The following is a 22,141-nucleotide window of genomic DNA, read 5'->3' on the forward strand; positions in this document are numbered from 1 at the left end:
TTTTTGGGCTGAAGCTATGAATACTGTATGCTACACTCATAATATTTTTTTGGTTAATCAAGCCAAATGCATGACTCCTTATCAGTTATTCAAGAAAAGGAAACCAACTCTAAATTTCCTACATGTCTTTGGCTGCAAATGTTATATCTTAAGGAATCAAACTGATCAACATAGAAAGTTTGATGCCAAAGAAGATGAAGGAATTTTTGTTGGATATGCTGTTGGAAAAGTATATAGAGTCTAAAATATAAGAACCAACATTGTTATGGAATCAATACATGTTATGTTTGATGATAAAGAGATTAAAGGATTGCAAGATGGAGATTTCCATGAAAGCCTCAAATTTGATAATGTTGAGATGGTTAGTGATGACAGTGATGATGAAAGTGATCAAGAAACAGTGGCTAAGGATAATGCAGAAAAATCTACAACTAATAAAGCACATAATTCAACATTTGTCGAGTTGCAAAATGCTTCATCCGTCGGTAGACAATCTGCCTCATCTGTCGGTAGACAACCAGCTTCATTCGTCGAGATACCAAGACAAATCAAAATAGATCACCTACAAATAGTACCCCTTCCACAAATCAAACATTCAAAAACTCAGGGGGATTTTCTCATAATCAAAACTCAGTCACAAATCAAGACAACAATGAGGCCACTTTATCTAGAGCTAATCTACCACAACAGAGAAAATGGACTAAAGATCATCCTTTTGAGCTCATTATTGGTGATGCATCTTCTAGAGTTCAAACTAGGAAAACAACTCAAGAAGAGTGTCCGTATAGCAGCTTCCTTTCTAAGAAAGAACCAAAGAAGGTAGAAGAAGAAGCTCTGTTGGATCCTGATTGGATTTTGGCTATGCAGGAGGAGCTAAACCAATTTGAAAGGAACAAGGTGTGGAAGTTGGTACCCAAACCTAAAGGAAAGAATCCAATTGACACCAAGTGGGTATTTAGAAATAAGATGGATGAAAATGGCATAGTTTTCAGGAACAAAGCTAGATTGGTTGCTAAGGGCTATTGTCAACAAGAAGGGATATATTTTGATGAAACTTTTGCTCCTGTTGCAAGACTTGAAGACATCAGAATTTTCTTAGCCTATGCAGCCCATGCCAATTTCAAAGTCTATCAAATGGATATCAAAAGTGCCTTTCTGAATGGAGATTTGGAGGCGGAAGTCTATGTTAGTCAGCCTCCTGGTTTTGAAGATCCAAATTTTCCAGAATATGTCTACTATCTTTTGAAAGCACTTTATGGATTGAAGCAAGCACCTAGAGCCTGGTATGACACTTTATCAAAGTTTCTCTTAGAAAATCACTTCACAAGAGGTATTGTTGATAAAACTTTATTCTTTAGAAATATTAATGGCTCTAGTATACTTGTTCAAATATATGTAGATGCTATTATATTTGGCTTTACAGATGAAAAAGTTTGCAAAAAGTTTGCCAAATTGATGCAAAGTTAGTATGAAATGAGCATGATGGGAGAACTAACTTACTTTCTTGGTTTACAAATTAAGCGAGTTAGTGATGGAATATTCATTAGTCAAACCAAATATATTTATAATCTTTTAAAGAAGTTTGATCTAATGGATTGCACATCTGCAAAAACTCCCATGGCCACTGCAACTAAACTTGAATTAAACACTAGTGAAAAGTCTGCGGATATTTCAAGTTATAGGGGCATGGTTGGCTCACTTCTGTACTTAACAGCTAGTAGGCCAAATATAATGTTTGCTACCTGTCTTTGTGCCAGATTTCAGGCTGATCCTAGAGAATCTCATTTAATAGCTATTAAGAGAATTTTCAGATATCTCAAGGGAACACCAAAACTTGGCATTTGGTACCCTAGAGATTCTAGCTTTGATATAACTGGTTATTCAGATGCAGATTATGCAGGTTGTAAAATTGATAGAAAAAGTACAATAGGAACCTGTCAATTTTTAGGAAACAAGCTTGTGTCCTGGTTTAGTAAGAAGCAAAATTCAGTTTCTACTTCTACAGCTGAAGCTGAATATATTACTGCTGGTAGTTATTGTGCACAGATTTTATGGATGAAAAACCAATTATTGGACTATGGTCTACAAGTGGACAGAATTCCTAATTTCTGTGATAACACAAGTGCAATTGCCATCATTGAAAATCCAGTTCAGCATTCAAGAACAAAGCACATAGATATCAAGTACCACTTCATTAGGGAACATGTGATGAATGGTACTGTGGAACTTTATTTGTGCCAAGTGAAAAGCAGCTTGCATATATCTTTACCAAGCCACTTGATGAATCCACCTTTTCCAGGTTGGTAAGTGAGTTAGGTATGCTAAATTATTCTTAAATCATTTCAGATATTTTTGCAAGTTGTAATGCAGCCAGAAACTTAATTGATTTTTTTGCTTTAGATGAAATTTTGGCTAAGTCATATTTAACATCCCGACGGATGCTCATTATCCATCGAGTTTGATCATCCGTCGAAATAGAATATCTTAATAAAAATCAATTACCTTTCTGGATTATTTTATACCCGACGGATAATTGTTTCATTCTCATCCGTCGATTTGTCTCAATCTTAGCCATTGGAACTCTGAACATTATCCATCGGATATACTTACTGTCTATAAGTATATCACGAAGGCTAATTGGCAGAATTTTGACAGTTTGTTTTATTTTAAACGGCTATTTTGGGTTATTTTGATTGGTTACTTTATTTTACTTTATTACTTTTGATAGTTTATTTTTGAGATGGTATAAAAGCAAAATTCATTTTCATTCTTTTCTTTTATCATTCTCAAATTAATTGCTCCAACTCTCCTCTTCTCCAAAGCAAATACTCTCTCTTTCAGCATATTTCCTCACTTTAAAAATGGCACCAGTAGTCAGAATCATCTCCCAGTCTGGATTTATCTATGAAAAAACAACTTTGTAGCTCTTGTGAACAAGGAAATTCCGGCATCTGAAGATTTTCACAAAATGATGGATTTTATGAAAGGTTGCAAACTCAGTTATGTTATGCTGGATTCACCCACAATCTACTATGAAGTTGTGGAGGAGATATGGACAACTGCTGTGTACCAGTCTACAGATAAAACCATAACTTTTACACTCAAAGGTAAGTAATTCTGCATTCACAATGACACAATTCAAGCATGCTTTAAGATTCCTGAAAACACTACTATTGTTCCACACACGATGCTAATTTAGTTACCATGCTTAATTCTATTGGCTATGCACTTCTCACCTATAAATTAAGTGAGATTTGAAGGCTAGGTCTTATAAAGGAATGGAATTATTTGTGTGATGTAGTTACCAAGGTGTTTTCTGGTAAAATAAGCAATTTTGATTCTATCAATACTGCCATGCTTATCATGCTTTATATGTTAGTTAATGATAATTATCATAATTTCAGTGACATGGTTATGTTTGAATTAGGCTATAAGTTAAGGGAAGTTAATAAGAGAGGTAAAAGTGTCTATTACGCTAAATTCTTTATGATACTTGCTAACCATCTTATTGAGAATATTGATATTGAGAACCCAACCAACAAACTGGATTGTTGGGTTCAAGAAAGGAGAATAATTGCAGATCTGAATAGAGCAAGTCACCACAAAGAGGTGCCCCTCTTCTACTTTCCAATCATGGAGGGCCCTCAGGTAAGTGAGGTAAGCACCATTGTCTCCACTCTTCTAACCTCACAAATTTCTTTGCCTTTAAGTGTAGCTATGGCATCTGTGTCAATGGCCCAATAGATGCCTACCCAAGCTACCAAACCAAAAACTTCAAAATCCAAAACAAAGAAAGCCCCCTATGGTTTCTCTCAAAAGAAACCAGTTGCAAAATCTACCAAACCTAAAGAGGGGAGTGTGAAGGGTGGTGAGATAGGTGAGGGACAGGGTGAAAATCAAAAAAACCTTAAGGATAAGGTTGGTGAGGTAAGTGTACCCAAGCCTAGCCATACCACAGTTTCCCAACAAACTGTGGTAGTGAATAAGGAAATTAGCACAACTCTAGTTACATCCTCCCAAAAGGATGTTACTATTGAAACAAGCTCCCAACCAGGAGCACATGCCAAGAGGGTAAGAGACACAAGTTCACCTCAAACATATGCCAGAAAGAAGAGTTTTAAACCCCTTGGGGATTCCCAGGGAACATACACAGTGCCAACTGAAGCTAAAGACTAGTCACTGCACCATCTCAAAGTCAGTTTGATGTGGCTCCAATAAATGAGGAGTCACACCCAAAATCTTTAGTAAGAGAAGCACCACAAACACCAAACTCTCCCACAAATTCTCTGAATGTGGATATGATCAACACATCAATTCCTGATTCCCCTTCTTTAATCTTGTTGGGGAAGCCAAAATCTAGTGCAAGTGAGCATCATCTTTTGGATGATTTGTTGGCTCACTTGCCAATTCTTTCAGGAACTGTTGAAACATCTGTGCCCAAATGTTCATCAATCTGCATAGAGTCCACAATAGTTTATACTCCAACTCATTCATTTCTTCTATTCCGATGGATATTGTTCATCTGTCGGTTCGTGATTGTATCCCGACGGATGTGCTTTACAGCAGTCATCCGTTGGCTATCCTAACTACTACCCCGATGGATGTTTCTCATCTGTCGGTACTCTCTACACACACTGAAATTTCAACAATTGTTACAAGTGTAGATGAGTTAGTAGTTGTACAATCACTCATAGGACTGAGGGAAGGGAGTGAAATGAGTGAGAGGCTGGGTTGCTCCCAGGCAAAAGGAGAGGAAAAGAGTGAACTCATGCAGGTTATTTCTTCCATCCTTGCAAAAGAGAGTGAGAGGAGTCCCACCTTAGAAGGTGAAGGTGAGGGTGTGAGGGTGGTGAGCCAAGGGGATCCCTTGATGCAACGAAAGAGAGATCATGAGAGAAATGCAGGTACAGGAGTTATAAGGATGGAAACCATTGCTAGTGAGTCAATAAATGTCAGTGATGCAGAAAGGAAGAGACTATTTCAGCAAGAATATCAAGTTGTCATAGATTTTATCTCCCTGGATGCTGAGACATTTACTCATCATGTTCCAGCTTATCAAACTTTAGCTAGACAGGGCCATGAGGATGCTGAGAGGATGCTGAACCTAATGCATACAACTGCTTTATTACAAAGGGCAAAGGATGCAATTAGTGTTATGCCATCTTCTACTGATAGTGATCCTGAATTGGCTGCAGACTCTTTTGAGGATGATGGTGAAGATGTGGAGGATGACAACAAGAACATAGGGGGAGAAACAGATATTCCTTCCTGGATGATGACTAAAGAGTGCTCATATTCACATCTCCAATCCACCTTATTCAAGCTGATTCATGACACCCAAACAATAATTCAGGCATCCACAAGTGCCAACACTAAAAGGTTACTCACAACACATCTTGAAGCTCTAAAACTGCACAAGATTCAAGCTCTCCAGCACAGTCAAAGTGTGGATGAAATGAAGCAAGAAATTTCTGAAGTCAAATAAGATTTTGTGGCAAGGTTGGATGTCAGACTTCCAGGAACCACCATGACTGAGATAGCTCAAAAGCTAAGGAAAGAAGCTGATTTAAACAGAAAGGTTGAGGCCATAGACTCTAGGTTGTCTAATGTGGATAAATCAGTGGCCAACAAACTTGCAAATCAGGAAGCTCAGACTGCTCTGCTCCAACAGTTGGTAGCTGCACAACTCCCTTCTTCTCAACAACTTCATGCTAACAAAAAGGGGGAGAAAGGCTCATCAAGTGAGGGGCATAAACTGCTCAACATTCAAGTCAGCAAAGTAATTATGCCAGCAATTGCTTTCACTAAGCCACCAGCTATGGATTGCATTGATCTCATCAATCTAGCAGCAACAAGACTGGAATCAAATGATAAACTGACAAAGATTGATGTAGCAGCAGCTGAGAATGAGCTAGATGATAAATGGAAGAAGATTGATGCAAATATTCAAAAGAAATTTGGTCAGATATAGAAATCAGACAAGACTTTTCGTCACCACTCACAAGTCAAACAAATCTCAGTAAATGAAATGAGTCTAGGTAGATTGGAAAAAGACCAAACTTCATGCATCAAATCTCCAAAAGCCAATCTAATTCTGATGCCTAAAAGGAACTATTCAAAGTTCTCAGACAAAAACCCTGTGGATCTTATGTTTGAGACACCTAGGCCAGATGAAAAGAAGCCGTTGGCAAGGTCAATTGTATTTTACAAAGATCTATCTGATTCAGTACAAAAGAAGAGAATTGCCAAAATTTACAGGAATGGTAAGGAGATCTGTGTGGTGGCTGGATACCCTCTGTTTGTAGAAGCTAAGAAGGAAGAAAAATAAAGGATCAAGCAAGAAAAGAAGCAGGCTGATTTAGATGCTAAGAAGCTTAAACAAAAGAAGGAGCAAGCTGCTATCTTGGCCAAACTTCAAGCTGTCAAAACTACACTGAGATTTCTGAAAAACCACCTGTAATTACTGAAGCTCAAGATCAACAAATACGAAATGAACCTCCATAGAAAAGAAAATTCAGATACAAGCTTCACTCCAAACGAAAATTGGACTTTAGTGATGAGGAAATGGAGGACTATATTCCCAAACATTCTACAACTTCAACTCAAACATCCCATCCCTCAGTGGTACATGAGGAATTCAAGGTAGATCCAACAAAAAACTTTCATGGTGAACCTATGGAGCTAGAGCACAAGGCATATTGGGCTTTGAAGAAATTGAACCTTGATATGGATGCAGCTGGTAAAAAGAGGATGCTTCAATTGAATGAACTTGACGAGTTTCGACTTCAAGCGTATGAAAACAATAAAATATATAAGGAAAAAGTCAAGAGGTGGCATGATAGGGATTTATTGCTCAAATCATTTATGTCGGGGAAACAAGTTCTATTCTTCAACTCTCGGCTCCGTCTTTTTCCTGGAAAATTGAAGTCGAGATGATCAGGGTCGTTTGTTATCAAAACTGTGTTTCCACATGGAGCGGTGGAAATTTTTGAGAATGATCCAAGCCAAGCATTCAAGGTGAATGGACAGCGTTTAAAGCATTACTATGGAAACATGGAAAACCGTGAGGTGGTTAGTGTCGTTATATTGTCCACTTGATCTTGGAATTCTACGTCAAGATAACGACATAAACCAAGTGCTTCTTGGGAGGCAACCCAAGCTTGTTGTACATTAGTAGGAAGAAAAGATGATAGAAGCACTGAAAGAGTAGAAGCACGGCGCACCCGCCCTGGGAAGCAGGGCGGCCGCGCAGGTTTAGCAGACATACAGCGCGCCCACGCTTCCTGGAGGGGCGGCCGCGCTGGAGCCCTATAACCGAAAAAAGAAGAAAAAAATAGAAAATCTAAATAACACAAGGAAAGTTTCCCACATCAGTTTCAATCCCTCATACCCGATTTTTAAGCCCTAAAATCGACCCATTATCTCCACTAATCCCATATTCATAACCCACTTCTCTTCTAATTCAATTTCTCAATCCCTATATATACATACACTTATACACAATCATTTCCATCATAATTTACATATTCTCTCAAACCGTAACTCTCTAAACACTTCTCTTTTCTCCAACATATTCAAATCCAATGGTACCAAAGAGAGCGAGGACTCAAGTTAGCAGCACACCACCGATTCTTCGAGTGTTAGGGGTATGAGGCTTAAGTTTGCTACTCCAGAGGCTGAAGCGGAGTATACGAGGCTGTTGACCAAGCAGATAGCAAATGAGATGGGTTTTCTGCCATCGGGTAAGGATGGTAAGCTTTTGGAGATGATTCCGGAGATGGGTTGGGTTTCTTTTTGTGAGACACTCGCGGCTGTGCCTATGAGTGTTGTTCACGAATTCTATGCGAACGCGAAGGCGGATAAGAATGGGTTTACGGTGGTGAGGGGTTGTTATTCCCAAATAATACAACACGAATTACAGAAGGGGGTTGAATGTAATTCTGGCTTCTTTTTCAGATTTTAAAAATGTTCTAACTTAATATATATAACAATATTTGATTTACAGTAATGCAGAATGGAAGAATAATAGAAATCAAAACACTAAGTAATAAAACACAAAGCTTTAAAACATTCTGGTGGATTTGAATGTATCTACCAGATATATATATATATATATCAGATTGAGAACTCTGTGATGCTTTGAATAGCACACAGCTGCTTATAAGTGAACAAACTTACAGAGAAATTCTTAACAAAATACGGCCTTATCTATTTCTCTGGAAATTAAGCTTACTCGGTTATTCTGTTCTACTTGCTATTCTTGGTTTATATATCATCAAGTTACATGATAATAAGACAAGATAATAAAACCAAATGAATCTAGTCTAATATCATGCTGCTACATTACTATATCCAGCATCTTTGAATATCTTCACATTTGCATGGAAATGGTAATGCTTCTTTGTTCTCTAAAACCTGTAATTAGGCTGCTACATTCCATTTGCAAACACCCGACGCATGTGACTGTGTTGTCACTATCAACTACTAATTTGAATATTATCATCCGTCAGGATTATGTTGATCATCCGTCGGGAGCCTTGGTGATCATCCGTCAGGAGTCTTATAGATCATCCGTCGGGAGTCTTTCTGTCACTTGACTCCATTTCACTTATACAAAATTACAAGATATCTCATATTTACAATTAGCCAACCTATTCTGTATATCAACCTAGTAGTCAACATGACTTAGAGAATCCTCCAGAATCTACTAGACTAAAACATTATAGTTTGCATAAATGTGTTGCAATACTTATTGTTACATAAGCTACACTCTCGATGGATGTTCAGTTGTCATCCGTCGGGATTGTAAAGTTCATCCATCGGGACTACATTAGAACATTCGTCGAGAGCTACAAAATCACTAAGTTAAATCTACTAAGGTGTTTTGTTTAACTTATCATCATGTTCACAATATATTCATTACAGGGTTTGACGGTGGATTACAGTCCTGAGGCTATTTATCGGGTGATTAACTAACCCGAGAGACAGCCGGCTTAGGAGGATTGGGTGACTAAGACCGGGGACGATTTTGACTTGAACCTGATTATTGCTATATTGTGTGTCCCAAACACTCACAGGAAATTCAAGAGGGGTTCGAACGAGTATGCCACTTTCCATGCCTCATGCATGAACATGTTTGCTCGTGCTTGGAACTCTTTTATTTGTGCGAACATTGTGCCTTCTTCTCATATGTATCATGATACTGTGGATCGGGAAAGGTTGTTGTGGGGGATATTATATGGAGATTATGTGGATCTTTGCTCCATTATTTATCAGTTTATTCTGAGGTTTCTGCGTGGGAGCACTACGGGGTCTATCCCTTATGCGTCGATTGTGATGAAGCTTTGTGTAGCGGTGGGAGTTCATTGGCCCGCACACGAAAAGCTTCAGTTATCGAGTACCCCTATTGACAGTTCGACGATCGCAGTGATGTAGGAATGGTTCGGTGGGAAGGCGGATGGGAAGGGGTTTGGTTACACCTATGATCATTTACCGGGTGGCCAGCTGATCAAACATATGCTGGTGGTTCTTCTCAGGCATGCAGAGTGGCATGGGGACATCAGATGGGTGAGGCTGGTTCTTCGCAGCAGGAGGTAGAGGACAGTGCTGGTTTGGGTTCAGCACATTATAGGCGCTTGACGAGGCGGATGGATACGATGTATGACATCCATAGTAGGTTTGCACAGGATCTTACCCAGGCATTGAGGGTAGCTTTTAGAGCCACGGGAGTTAACATTCAGTGGCCAGTTTTTGGTGAGGATTCTGTGTACCCGCCTCCTGACAGTCCACCCGCGGAGGGTGATGACCATCCTGATTCCGAGTAGGTATGCCTTGATTCCTTACTATTACCTTCACTGAGGACAGTTAAAATTTTAAGTTCAGGGGTGGTAGTTAAGGAATATGTTTGTGTGAGTCCATATAGATGCATATTCATGCTAGTTTAGTTCATATAGTTTGCATATTTGTCATGTAGTTATTTGTTTTTATTTTTATTTTGTGTATTTGTTATCATGTTAGTATGTTGCATATAGTTGCATGTGCATTATATTATGATCCCTTAAGTTACTTTTCTGATTGATTTGTGATGTTGATGCGAGTGTAGTGATGTTGTATAAAGGAATTTTAAGTTTTAACGAATTGATTTGCATGTTAGAAACAAGAAATTTATCACTAAGTCTTATAGGTTGCATGCGTGCTAGATCATGATCATTGTGTGTTGCTTGTTGAGGTTTAATCACTTGTTTATGTCTAGAATTTAGGATATTCTCTTAGTGATAAAATAACATAGATATTTAGAAATTGGAGAAAAATATTGGATTTCTTTGCTAGTTGTGGCTAGGTGTCAAATGGCTAGTAGCCGTCTCGTATTTATATGAGTAGTCTATGGTTGAGCGAGATGGAGCGAAACACACTCGTTCAGAAATTGCATAAAAAAATGAAAAAAATGAAAAAAAGAAAGAAAAGAGAAAAAGAAAAATAAAAGAAAAATAGAAAAAAATATGTGGTATGCATAATTGATCACGAGTGGGCTCTTTAATACTCGAGTTATTAAGTTCTTAGGGGACTTTGTGCCTAGTGACCTAAGGCTTTTATAGTCTGGGATCCGCTAATCTAACGCTCGCTATATGGGTATTATTGCATAAGTCTTTTGTGGACCTCACTCATTGCACGATCAAATAAGCATATTTGTGTTGTTATGTGTTATCAATAAAAGCGTGATTCCGTGTATAACTCCGATATAAAATTGAAGTGTTGTTAGTCATTTCGAGTTTATCGTTTATTTTATTTATAACCTTGTAATTGTCTTGATGAGTGGTGAGTTATGATTAGATCTAGTTGTTGGAGTAAATCTGTTAAGCAATTGCACACACGCGCGTTTCTAGCTTATGAGTTAATTTGCGGGATTTGATTGAACTTTATGCGAATAACTGCATTCGTTCAGATGTTGCTCATTGGTTGGTCTAGTTAATCTAAGGGGATCGTTGCATTCATGTTAGTCACCTCCATGCATTTTTATTTCTTGTTTTTTAGTCTGTTATGCTTGAGGACAAACATCGATTCAAGTTTGGGGGTGTGTTAAGTGACATTTATATCCACTTAGAACGCTTCGTAAAGGCTCGAATTGGTGTTTTATACTCAAGTTGTTTGTGTATTTGATATGTTTTTGTAGTGTTTTATATTTCAGGGCATAATCAGGGAGAAGGAATGGTTTTACATTATTTTTATGCTAGAAGAATGTTAAGATGGAGCCTCGGATGATTGAGCGAAGAACCCAGCAAGTGAAGGTAATCGAAGAAGAAAAAAATAAATTTTGATAGAAGGTCAGTGCGGCAGTGTGCATGTTCAGAGCGGTCGCGCCGCTTGACAGAGTGGCCGCGCCAAGTCGGTTTTCCAGATTCCTAAATTGAATAATAGTGTGATCTGCTGGATTCCTGGTGCAATGGGCTACTATTTAAAGACTCTTTTGAGATGTTTTTTATAACAGAGAGCAAGGAGAAGACCTAGGAGCACAAATATAATGAAGGAGAAGAAGAACTAGTTTTTACTTGTGATTATTGGCTTAAGTTGTAATCTTGGATGCTTGTTTTCTTTATTGTTGAACCTATTACTCTTGATAACGTACTTTGATTATTTATTCAGTTTATAAAGACTTAGTTTATTATACCATGCTTTCATTGGAACCCACGGTGATGATGAGTTCGGTTATGAACTAATCGTTATCGTGGGGTTCTAACAGATTTACTTATGGATTTCAATAGTTAATTTGTTTCGATATCTTACTGTGTGGTGATTGTATGATATCTTAGTATTGGTTGTGCTTATTCGTCTTAAGAGCGTCGTGAACTTATAAGATAGTGTGTTAATCTCTATTAAAGTGACAGTGAATATAGAGGTTTAGAACTTGTCATGCTAGCATAGGTTCATGTATTTATTATGCATAATTTGTAGGTAATTTTAACCATCTTACTTGCCCTATGTAATCACGATAGATAACTTGCACATTAAACCTTTATGTTGTCAAATTCTATAGACATATAGGGTCTCAACATAATTGGTGTCTATTCAGCTTCTCTCTCTTTTGTGGATGTCTGATAGTAGGGTATTCGTGCAACGAAAGTTGTTGTTTACTATTTTCGTGTTGTCTGATTAGTTGTCATCACCATTGCATGCTAAGGTTAAAAACAATGACTTTGAATGAAGTAGTAATGAAGTTAGAATCCCATGTTTGTCTCATATAAGTAATTTAACCTCAATTCTCTTAGTTAATGCTATTTAGTATAATCTCTTAGTTTAATCAAAAACCAACTTGTTATTTGTCTTAGCATTGAATGATAGCCATACCATTGTTGCATAAGTTCATAAACTGAACTTAACCTAAATCAATCTCTGTGGGAATGAACTAGAAAGAATTCTATATTACTTGCGAACGCGTATACTTGCGTGTAATTTTAGCGTGTGTTTTGTCCTAACACCAGCAGACATAGAAGCATATGAATATTTAGCATTTTTCTTAACATAATTAATAGTCTTAACATTCTTTGCTTTATCATTGACTGATTCCTTGTCACTTATAGAAGAACCAATAGACTTTCTCTTGGTATTGGTGACAGGTGTCACTTTTCTAGCTTTAGGAGGGCTCGCGGTCTTTCATCTACCAGTGTTCTTATGATCATGATTATCATGATTATGAGATATACTATGTGAGTGTGTGGAATCAAGATAAGTGTTCATAAAAGAAACTACACCTGGCATGCAAACATGTTTTATGCACTTAGGAGAATGAGGCATATCAGGCATGCTATACACAAAAGCATTTTTAGCATTTTCTACTTTAACCTTTATACAAGCATGAGTAAGGTGACCAGAAGAACTACAAATATTACATAACTTCCTAGGGCCATTAGCTCATATCATTCCATTCTTATTCTTGCTTTTCTCAGTCTTGGAAGTAAAACCTAGCCCAACATTAGAATGTTCTCTATCACTAGTTATTGACTCATTAGGTTTCTTTGCCTTACTCTTCGTAGAGTTATCTAAGTCTTCAACAAGCATCTCATGATGAATTTATAAATTATCTTCATCAAAAGGTTCGACATTAGCTTTCTTAATAAATGGCTTCTTAGCTTTTTTAAGAACATGAGGTGTATAAGAAAATTCACAACCTTTTTATTAAGCTCAGGCTCAACTACATGTTTCTTAGAGGACTTTCTCAGTTCATCATAGTCCAAGCCTATTCCGACCTTTCCACCAATGATTTGGTCAGCTATAAGCTTCTTAGAAAGATTATCAGAATCAGTAAAAGCATGCAATTTAGTGTCTAATTCTGTAATTTTACTCTTAAGTTCAATCAAAATCTCAATATGCTTCTTGATCTTAAGTTCCTTATAATGATTATCTTGCTTAAGATTTTCCACATCGACTTGATCTAGAACTAACGTATTATTTTATTTGAAGCTTCTTTAGTTCTTCTTCTAATTCAATTACAGTAGTTCCAGTACATCTCTTAGAATAACAATTCCTATAGACCTCTTTTAAAGCTTCATATTGCTCAACACATTCCTTAATCTTGCATTAAACCTTAAGATTTCCATAAGAAACTGTATTGGAATACACTAAGACGGTCTGTGTAAAAGCAACACAGTGTTCATTCTTATATAGATTTTCAGCAGGTAAAGCATGAACAGTTGGAAATTGTACTTGTGAAGAAGATTCTTCCATTAGTGCTAGATTTCCAAATTGCTCTTCATCATCATCAGTGTCATCCCAACATTTTCCTTCAGCAGTGTAAGATTTCAGTGGATATTTTTTTGAGCTTCCAGAATCCTTTTTCTGATAAAATTTTCCCTTTTTCTTAGCTTGTTGTGACTTTCTTCATTCAGTGGCAAAGTGCCCAACCTCATCACAGTTGTAGCATTTGAACATGCTTCTGTCAACCATCCATGTCTTGTATCCGGACCCTGAGATCAATTTGACCTTTGCCCTGCTTCCAGAACCCCTAAAGCCTTGCTTCATTTTAAATCTGATGTTGCTGAATATCCATTTAAGGTTGGCCATAGAGGGAACTTCCACACTTTGTAGCTTCTCAGTGGTATAATAGTCACTTGTATTACCAAAGAGGTTTCCATCATCCATCTCAGCTTCAAAGAGCATTTCAGCTTTAGACTTTGGCTTTGTAGTAGTATGTCTAGCTCTTTGTAGTCACTTGCAACAAGAGCAGTGGTCTTGATCAATTCAGAATTCTTGCTATCAACTGTACCAGCACCATAAATGATTTTCCTTTGTTCTTTCTCCATCTCATGTTGTATTTTTATCTTATCATACAACTTCTCAAGTGTCATGGTCTCGAAGTCAGCACGCTCATAAACAGATGAAGCTTTATTTTTTAACTAGTGAGGCAAGGTTAGCATGAACTTCCTGTTGACTTCTCCTGAATATAATTCTTACCATGTACACCCAACTCATTCAATAATTTATTTATCCTTTTAAAAACTTGGGTTATACTTTCTCCCGGTAGAGATATAAATGCATCATATTGTGAAGTTAAAATATCCAATTGATTTTATTTGACATTTTCAGTTCCTTCCATCGGCAGTTCTGTGGTCCCCCACATATGGTTAGCACTCTCACAGATTATAATTTGGTAACTCGTATCATTATTTATATAATCCATCAAAATAAGATGTAGGCCTTCATCATATCCAATTAACTCTTTATCATTTACAGTCCATTCAACTTCAGGACATGGAAATTGAGTTCAAGCAGTGGTTAGATTTTCCTTCATAAGCACATATCTTCCGTTCTTTAAGAAATTCATGTATTCTGGATTTGAATCCCAGATATACAAAATCATCTTTTTCTTCTATAGATTATATCGTGATTTATCGAACTGACTAACCTTAATACTACTAACTTTCCAAGAACTCATATTTTCAGATCTAAGAAAATTTTGCAATATACCATCTCAAAATACAACTACCCCGTCAATCAACAACACCAAAATCTAGTCCAGTCAAACCGACAATCCCAAAATCAGCCTACACCAATGAAAGCACTCCTCGTCTCCGTATAACCAAAATTAACACAAAATTATTAATCTAACATATCTAATATGTATATCGATTAAAAAGCTCTTATACCAATTATTAGGTCCATTAGGTACATACAAGGGAGATGAATGTATGTTCTTCATCTTAAATCTAAAATGCAGCGGAAAATGAAACTCTCAAATGAAATAAAAAAATACAAGAGAATTTGTAGAGTAATTCTTATGTAAAGAAATTAAACCACAAAGGGTTGCTTACACCTTTGAATGTAGATTCAAAGTTACATAAAGAAAGACCATTTTTAAATATATAAGTTATCAAATAATAGCTTCTTTCTATCACTCTAAAAACCTATAGCTCTTATCAAAAGATAATCAATACAATAAAAACACTATAAATGATGAGTGTATCTAGACGTGTAAGGCTTTATTGATGTGTAAATAATTGGGAATGAATTGTCCTTGTAAAATCAATATTTTTGTGAGCTGAGAATAATTTTCAAGAGCTTTGCAATATTCATTTGTGAAGAGATGTAATTTCAATCTGCATCTTTTTGATTATATAGACTAGTAGGTAGGGTAGTAGCTTGGAGAAAGAGAAAATAAGACGTGGCTTAATTTCTACCATGTAAATTGAATGTACAACTTGCAAGTCTTGTCCAGTTACACTTACTCGCATTTCTCTACCTAATTCTTTTATTTAAGCTTTATGTTGGGCCATCAAGGAGTAATATAGGCAAGGTAGTGCCTCCTAGAGGAAATGTTAGAGTATGTGGCACCTAAGGAGAACAAGGAAGCTCATTTTAGGTACATTTTTCTTCAAGTGGTGCAATCAAGGAATTCAGTTTGTGGTGGTGGCGCCTAGAGAAGCAAATAAAGGATCTATGCCTTAGTTTTTGAACCATGTTCCGCTTTCAAGGCCTAGAACAAGAGTGGTGGTGCCTGAGGTACACAAGGAGGTAATTTGACTTATTTTCTTGAGACATTCACATCATGTGGAAACTAGCTACTAGTACTTGATTTGTACTTAGTTTTTGGAGCAACATTGAGAAGGTGGCGCCAAGAGCAGTCTTTTGTGCCTTTGGTGGCACCACTTACACCTTGTGTATGAAAAATGACCTAAATTCTCAAGCTATTTTTTATTGTTAAGTTGTTTTGTCTTCACGTTTTCTCTCCGATTTCTTGTATAAACCAAGTAACCTTCATATTCAGATATGAATCATCACTTAACAATTCTTCTAATGATAGTACTTAGTTTTCCTTCAAAGATCACTGATACTTAGTGCAATGGTGTGGTTCACAAGTGACTAGTTCCGCTCTCAGACCTTCATACTATAGTCTTTATAAAACATTGTTAAGTCTTCTACCGTATATAACCAACTTTACTGAGTATCCTTGAGGTCTTCACACTAATCCTAAGAACTGCTTTGAATATCTTCAACCTTATTTCTTCATTGCTTGAACATATTAATGAACTACACCCGAACTTCTATTGATGACTTCTTCACTGTAATTCCAAGAACCATATGTGTATATACCTAATCTATAATCTTTACTGGTCTCAGTGGGACATAGATTATTTGTAATTTTTTTATTCTATGCTGAGTTATCTGAGCCAGTATTTTTGACTTAGACATTCTGCTTCAATCTCCCTCAATAGTCACACACACGTAACCTTCTCAAAACATAATTGCAAAATACAAAATACAAGAACATCTCAGAGTGTAACAACCTAGTCACCTCCTTAAGAACTTTCCCACTATTTTGTAGACTTTTACTTTTTTTTGCTGATCTTGGGTCTGAGATCATAGGTCTCGGGTCTTTCCTCTTCCTCACGATACGAAGGCTACTAATGCCCCGTTAGTACGCCTAAGACTTGGGTCTTAGAATAAGTATCACCCCACTTCACTTAACATCACTGCAAAGAATATAATACTTGCTACGAACACACAAATATTTGAGATAAGTATATTATAGGGATGCTATTATGTGTTAAACTATTTGGAGATTTCCATGCTAATATGTGTTAGATATAAATGCATAAAATATATAAATAATTTGGTAAGAGTCACACACAAATGAGCAAAACAAGTATCAAAACGTGTTTTCTATTAAATGTAGTCTATTCGGAAGAATAGAAATGAAATAGGCTGAATGGTACTACTTGCTTCTTTTGTTCAAGTTCTCTAGTTTTATTCCTTCAAGTACTTGATAAATTAAACCAAGTATAGTTTATGGACTTTAAATATTCAAGACTATAAAAATATCACAAGCACTTGGAATAAGGTTTAATAATTTAACAAAAAACAACCATGGCTTGCAAAATTGAGTTCGGTCAAATGTTAATAAATGTGGCCGAATGTGTAATATCGCGTATTTTCAGAGGTTATTATTTTTATTATTTGAATAATTTTATATGATTTTTCAATTTAAAGGGAATAAAATTATGGATATTTTATTCATGTTTAATGAGTTCTTGTCATTAAATGACTCAATATGCTAATTGTTAAATTGTGTGGGTCCTAGTTGGTTTTCTGTAAATATTTGTATTATTTTCAAAATGCTTATATAAAAAGCCGATCATTTTATCACTATCGGTAATTTGAGTTCATAATAAATTATGTGATTGAGCAGATATTTTATCCACGTCAAAATTATATTTTATGTCAAATCAGGAATCACCTAAATAGCGGGTGAGTTGAGAAAATATTTAAAAGTGGTATTTTATAACTATTTTGTCATATGTTAAATGAATAATTACATGTTTATTATTACTTAAAATATTGTTGGCCATGATTTAGCAGGTAGTAGATTTTTGTGTGGTCCTGTAAGTACAAGAGTATTTTTTGGATATTTGTTACGTGTTTAAGATGCATTTATATGAAATTATACGCGATCTGGACGTGTGTCAACGTGCGTTTATTATGTGGTATCTATTTTATCTCGTTCTGCGTGCATTTGCATATATTATATGTATTTTTGGGGTTTGTTATTAATTTAGATAATATTTTGTTGTCCAAAAGATTATTAAACTGGGCCCCTATAGGGACATCAAAGCCCATAAAATTTGTAATTCTATTTTTATAAAATCGTGGGACTTTCGAATATTTTATATTTTCATATTTCTGCAATTTTCAAAATTTTTGGGGAGATTCAATCACAATTGGCTTTGAGATCAGAGATTCCTGATCCTCTTCCTCAGCTTCAGTAGTATCCTCAGATGGAGGCTTAGCCATGTGCCTTCCTGCCCTTTATTTCTTTGATCTCCTTGATAGAGAAGGAGTTGCCTCAACAGCATCAGAACATACAGTTCTCTTTCTCTTCAAAGTATTAGGACCTTCAGCTTCAGTATTTATTTGAGAAGTTTCCTTTTCAACTGTTATTTCTTTCTGAAAATTGACATTTTCAGCTTCAACAGTCATAGGTTCTGATGAATGAACCTGTACTTGCTCTTTAGTATATATTTTATATTTATTTTAAAATTATTCCTTGTAAATTATTATGTTCGGGCTAGTTATTTTAATTAGCGAGATCAAAGTTACCGTTTTGTAATTTATCGGGTATTATTTTCACAAAATATAAATAGACAAAATGGATTTTTAATTTTTTATAAAAATACAAAATTGTATCAGATATTATCAAAAACAGATTGGGGATGGTGATTCGTTCTTGAGAGAAGTCAAACGATTGTGGGAGAGTTTCTTGATCGTTTTTGGCGCTTTGATATCCAAATTAAAGATCTTGAAGAGACCTTCAATTTGATACCAATATCATCAATTAAGGTTGATTATTTCGTATTTTCGTTGTTTATAGTTTTGGGTCGAATTGTGGTTTTGAATTATGATAGTTTTGAATGGTTTTTGATGTGTTAAATAGCTTCACCATGATTCATTCAGTCAATTTAGCCTATAAAATCGTGTGTCGAATCTTTGGATAAGTAGAGTCGAGTTCGTTATATAATTTTAATTTTTTTTGAATTTTTGGACTTTCAATCGACTGTTTGTTAATTTTGTTAATTGTAGTAGATTGTACAGATCATAGGCTTTATTTTCGTATATATTTTGTTCATTTTTTATTAAGAATTAAAGGAAATCGATGTTTGGCCGGAGAAGGTTCGAGTTTGACGATTTTAATGGAATTTCCGATCGAAAACGTGTATTCCAACATTGTTAGAATATATGATGATGTTAATTAAGTTGTTTGGTGTTTTTGATGCTACTTGAATTAAAAAATCCAGAAAATCTGGGTATTTTAGCCTCAACCGGAGCTCGCCGGCGACCATCAAGGCCACTGGATTATAGGCTGAAACCCAGATTCCGTCTGGTGTTCTTGAGGACCCGGATGGGTTTTGGGCAACCCTGTCTAACGACTCGGGTTTCATCCACAATTCGCCAAATTCCTATCCTAAATCTGTTTGTCCTATTTTATTTTAAAAATTAAATCAAAATTCTGATTTTTTTTTGAAAATTTGTTTTTAAATTCAAATTTTAATTTGATTAATTATTTTAAATAATTAACTGAATTAATTTATTTTCTGAAAATAATTCTTTTTTATTATTTTCATAAACCATAATTTGATTTATTTATTTATAATTTATTTTGAATAATTAATTAAGATTTAATTAATTAATTAATTTAATCAATTATTTTATCTATAAATAGTTAAATAAATTTACTTATTTATAATTGAGCCAAATAATGATTCAAAATTATTTCGAGATTTTAAAAATATACAGAGGTATTGAATAATCGATTACTATTATTATTAATTGAATTATTCTTATTTTATTTGTTATATATAGTCACTTTGTTCGTTTAATACGAAATGAATGCGTCTAGACTCAGATAAATATTCCGCTTTCATTAAAAATACTTTCGAGGCATAAAATATTTTGTATCGAAAGGTCCCTCATTTTGTACATGTTTTTGAGTCATGTATTGACTGAAAAGTAACTTTTTGACCCGATTTCGAATTTTGAAAATACCGAGACCTACCTTTTGACGAACTGAGTCATGTATTATATTAATTATGTGATACGTGAATGATGTGTTTACGTGCTATTTGAATTATGTGCGTACGTGGGTCAAGATTCTTGTGTTTGATTGTTGTAATTATGTGTGGGTTATCATTTGGGTAAACGATGGAGTTTTGATACGCAATTGGTCGAGTAATTATCATTTAGACGATTAAAGTTGTATATTTTAATTATAGATGCGAGTTATTCAAGATGATCAAGACAAGACTTTGGGATCAAGAGTAAAGTTGAATAGTGCAACATATCTGGCTAACAACCGTATGAGCGGAAGATCAGAGAATTAGTGAAATAAATATTGGTGATGTCATGGGAATTCAGAATGAGTGATTGTGTTAGTGCGAGTGTGCTTAACTGCTAAAAATCAAAGGCAAGTTTTCCTACAGTATTATAATTTCAGAATAGGTCAATGTTGTACATATCAAACTGTTTAGTTATGATTATGCAAGTTTTCTCCTCTATTCTAAATCCCGAATAGTTAAATGCTTTTCATATCAAAATATTAAATTCAGATTTTTCGAGTACTCTTCTGTTATTATATGTTAAGAATATTTAAGTATTTTCAAACATCCAAATGCTGGATTTATAAATGTTTTAGACTTTGAGAAAAATAATTTTGTTAATTATTCCTAACTATTTGATACGGGGTAATGGAATTGTTAAGGATGTCATTTAATTCAAATCCTATGATATATTGTTTTAAGATGGGATGGTTGCGTAGGAGGCCATGACGATGGTCCAATGAGGGCTATGTATTATATGATATTGATATTTAATTTGCTGTTAATATCAAAAATTGGTATCGATATATATGATTGATGTTGACTTCAGTATAAAAATGTTGTGAACATCTAATATTAGTATTGATATCTAATTTGACATTGACATCAAACTGAATATTAATGTCAAGAGTGGGGTTTGAATAAAGTTTATGATTCAGTCCATAGTCACCGTTTCATATTATTATTTATGATATTTCCATAAACACTGTTTTATAATTTCTGATTCTTTATGGGATTCAAATTATTGTTGAAATATTTTCGCTCAAAAATATCAAAAGGGGTTTTAAATGCAGTTGAGGAACCAATTATGGGATTCCTTAACTAAATTTTCTAATTCAACAATTATTGTTATAAATGTTCTGCTCCACTGTAGATGTCACTTTTTATATTAAAAGACCACATATATGTTATAATGAACTTGTTGAGCATTTCTTTCATTCATACTTGCATGTTTTAAATCTTACCTTTCAGTGAGAGGTAGACTTGTGTTGTTTAGTCGCGTAATTCGATAAAAACAAAGAAAGAAGCTGTCGGAAGATGGTTGGTCCAGGGTTTATGGAACTAGAGTAAGTTATGTTATGTAAAGTTATTTGAATATTTATTAGTTGTTGTTAGGCATAAAGCATGTGCTAAATAGTTCATGCAAGTATACGCGTTCGCAAGTAATATAGAATGATTTCTAGTTCGTTCCCACAGAGACTCTGATTAATTATATTTAATTAACACTTACTCACCAATGTATGATTACTCTTCAATGTCAAGACAATAACACTTAAGGTTGATTAACTAATTATTAAATATGAGAATTAAACACTTAAATTAAAACTTGAATTAATAATATTGAACACACATGAGATCATAATTTCATTACTACTTCATTCAATAGTCATTGTTATTACCCTTAGCATGTAACGGTGATGATATTAATCGAACAACATGAAACTGATAAAAGCCAACTTTCGTTGTACAAGTACCATTTTACCAAGCATCCAAAATTAAGATAGAAGTTGAATAGGCATCAATTATGTTGAGACCCTATATGTCTACAGAATTTGACAACATAACGATTTAAGCGCAAGTTCTTCATTATGATTACACGGGGTAAGTAAATCGGTTAGAGTTACCCACTAATCATGCATACAATATATGAACCTATGCTAGCATGGCAAATTCTAAATCTCAAGATTCACTGTTGCTTCACAAGAGATTAACAAGCTATCTTATATGTTCGCGACGCACATAAGACGAATAAGCACAACCTATGCTAGATATCATACAATCAT

Source organism: Apium graveolens, chromosome 7 (assembly GCF_009905375.1).
Source record: "Apium graveolens cultivar Ventura chromosome 7, ASM990537v1, whole genome shotgun sequence".
Classification (NCBI taxonomy): domain Eukaryota; kingdom Viridiplantae; phylum Streptophyta; class Magnoliopsida; order Apiales; family Apiaceae; genus Apium; species Apium graveolens.